We start from the raw sequence: 3775 nt of genomic DNA on the forward strand, positions 1-3775 counted from the left end.
TGATATACTGCTATCTTTTTTTGGAATGTGTTAGTTTATACTTAGGAGCAAACACTTGTTCATAACACTTTCTCAGAACCATAAATGAATGACAAAGAATTGTTTCAGTTTGTAAAGTTTGTTGCTGCTAAGCCTCATGACCTGAGTTCAATGTCTGGGAGACCCATATTACTCCTACACACAAACACAGTTCAAACATTTTCAAATAAATGAAATTAACAAAGCAAAGAAAATAACCCAACCATTGAGAACATATGAAATGACTTGCTAGTTTAAATATTATCGTTGAATTTCAAGAAGTATTACTGTTCATCTTTTTAAATCTTATTATTTTCTGATTCAAAGATAGGTCATTTAAAAAACATATCTCAGCTGTTCTTAGAGGTGCATTCCTGTAATCCAAGCACCTGGGAGACAGTGGCAGGCCAATAGCTCAGATTTTGTGGTCAGCTTGGCCCACTTATTAAGTTCTAAGACATCTGTGGCTTTCGTTAATACCCTGTCTCAAAAGGATTCTAAAAAGAGAGTATATTGTTAGGATGGATTTTTTTCACCTTCCCACTAAAGAAGATGTGCCTGCTAACAACAGTGCTCCAAAGTGTGTGTCATTTGTTAACTGCTTTTCTCCCAGAATTGCCTCATACCTACCGGGGAAAAAGCTGCAGTTTACCTGAACCCACCATGAAGCCATAAAACAAAAATCTTGTTTTCTAAATACTGTTAATATTCTGGTCCCTCTTCCACTTGTGGAACAGATTGATAACACCATTGCAATTTGACTAATGGGCTATGCAAGCTATCCACGTTTATATCAGGGGGAAGAAGGGGAAGTGCCTATTTAGTGCTTTGAAGGGGGCTCAGACAAGCTCTGAAGTCTCAAGGAGGTAAGTGTGGGGTCACTGCCCACTAAGGGAAGGAACAGGCTGCTGAGCAGCGGGAGCTGCAGAGGTGGGTCCTGCCTGAGGCTGAGTGGGAAGACAGATTAGTAAACTGTTGGAAGACAGGCACAAGTGCTACTGAAATGCAAATCTCTGTGTGTCTGGAAAAGATCTGGCCCTGGAATGCAAGCCTAGGCCAGGAACTATTTTTGCTGTGTCTGTTTAGCACACTCTAAGGCAGATGCTCCTGTTTCTTGTTTTTTTCCTTCTTCCGATATCCATCCCATTTGTCTTTCTAAGTGAGGATTGATCCTCTTACCCCAGGACCTCCTTGTTTAGCTTCTTAGTATGTTTATCCTATCTTATAGGTCTGGTATCCACTTATAAGTGAATATATACCATGTGTGTTTTTCTGCTTCTGGGATACCTCACTCAGGATGATCTTTTCTAGATCCCAACATTTGCCTACAAATTTCATGATTTGCTTTGAAAGACTCTACCTAGCAGTGTATCAAAGCAGATGCTGAGACTCATAACCAAACCTTGGGCAGAGTGCAGGGAATCATATGAAAGAAGGGGGAGTTAGTAAGATCTGGAGAGGACAGGAGCTCCACAAGGACCAAATGTATCTGAGCACAGGTGTCTTTTCTGAGACTGATTCTCCAACCAAGGACCATTCATAGATATAATCTAGAACCCCTGTTCGGATGTAGCCCATGGCAGCTCAGTATCCAAGTGAGTTCCCTAGTAAGGGAATAGGGACTGTCTCTGACATGAATTCAGTGGCTGGCTCTTTGAGCACCCCACAACCACCACCACCACCAAGGGAGAAGCAGCCTTGTCTGGCCACAGAGGAGGACATTGCAGCCAGTCCTGATGAGACCTGATAAGCTATGGTCAGATGGAAGGGGAAGAGGACCTCCCCTATCAGTTGACTTAGAGAGGGGCAGGGAGGAGATGAGGAAAGGAGGGTGAGAGTGGGAAGGAATGAGGGAGGGGGCTACAGCTGGGCTGCAAAGCGAATAAAATGTAATTAATGTAAAAAAATAAAAAATTTAATAAAAAATATTTAAAAAAAATCACTGGCCAGTCAGAGCCTCCATGTGGACCTACCTGTCGGAGAAGTATTCTAGGTGCCATGGTGCAGGTTCAGCTTCCTTGCTGAGCAAGTTTGAATGCTTTTGTGTGACCTAAACTGAGCTCTGCTGCTGGGTATTGTGAGGGGAGCTCAGACAATCTTCTAAGTGGCGATTTGGTGAGTACCAAGTCACTGCCCACAACTGCAGGCAGCTAAGCAGTGGGAGCTGGTGTTGTGGGTTGTCCCTGGGGCTGGGTGTTAAGCGGCGGCCAGATGTGAGGCCCAGTCAGTCCCTAGACCCGGCGGTGGGCTCTGCATAACTTCACTATGGGGACTGCATCTGTTCAAAGCATTTGGAGCAGGGGCTAGTGTGTAGAAACATCCTTGGCAGGATGCCAAACTCAGAGAGCCTTAGTTTCTCTTAGTATCTTCTACGAATTCTGACCTTAACATTTAACATTTAGGTGTAAGATCCATTTGGAGTTGATTTTGTGGAGGCTGTAAAAGGCATCTTATGTGTTGGGTAGCACTCTAATGCTAAGCTGTGATGTAGAATAGATGATGTAAAGCATTTACCAATGCTTAGGAAATAGTAAGTGACACCACATAGAATGTAGCTGAGGGAGGACGGCCACTAAAACACCCAACAAGTAAGTGGTATGCTATCCAGGCCTGTTAGAGATTAGGATGCTTAGGTACACATGTTTGTTCACCAGGATTGTGCAGATATTTGGCTCCAAATCATAACAAAGGACACAACTGATTTACAACCAGCCACTATGCTCCTCCTCATATCAAAGAACAGGCCTCTAACAAGCTGCTCAAGGGGCCATTTCAGGGTCACAACCAACATTAAGGCCTGGTGTGCCATAAAGTTGTTACACTTTCTTTTAGTCTTCTGATGTAATTGTCCTCTCAGAGGCTTACTGCCTCCATCTGCTAACCTAGGCCTCGTCCTGGTAACTCCTGGCCTCCATATTGTCTAATCTAGGCCTAGAATGTTTTCAGCTTCTGAGACTTAGTGATGAATAAGCTCAGCCTTTCTAGTTCTATCTTAACTCTTGTTGGCTAGTTCAACTCAGCTATTCTGGCTCAAACTCCTCTCTAAGGTGACTGATTTAGTCTGTCTTTTCTCAATTTCTGACTGAATTGCTCCACTTTGCCTTATACTAACTTTGGCAATATGTTCTAATTGCCTGACTCCTTTTCATTCTCTGGCTTGTTCTGTCTTTACCTGTGTCTGGTTTGTTTTCTTTTTAACCTATTTCTGTAAAACTCTCCTGGGAAAACTGTCTCTGAAGTCCACAAACTCAACTTCACTGCCTCTCAGCTCACTTACTCAGTGGAACTGCCTGAACAGTACTGATGAGAACTCAAAAGATCTGCATGCTCCTGTCTCTTGAGTGCTATGATTAAAGGCATGTACCACCATGCCTGGACCTAAGCTTTTCTTTACATGAAAGTTGCTCTATTCAAGGCTGGTCTTATACTCAGAGATCTACTTGCCTCTGTCTCCTAGGATTAAAGGTGTGTCTGCACATGAACTCAGTGGCTGGCTCTTTGATCACCTCCCCCTGAGGAGTGGGGCAGCCTTACCAGGTCACAGAGGAAGACAATGCAACCAGTCCTGATGAGACCTGATAGGGCAGGGTCAGAGGGAAGGGGAGGAGGACCTCACCATCAGTAGACTTGGAGAGGGGCATGGGAGAAGATGAGGGAGGGAGGGATTGGGAGGGGGAGGAGGGGGCTACAGCTGGGATACAAAATGAATAAATTGTAATAAATAAATTAATTAATTAAAATGTGTGTCTGTATTCCA

The sequence above is a fragment of the Psammomys obesus genome, unplaced genomic scaffold (assembly GCF_907164565.1).
Source record: "Psammomys obesus unplaced genomic scaffold, mPsaObe1.curated_primary_1811, whole genome shotgun sequence".
In the NCBI taxonomy this organism is placed as follows: Eukaryota; Metazoa; Chordata; class Mammalia; order Rodentia; family Muridae; genus Psammomys; species Psammomys obesus.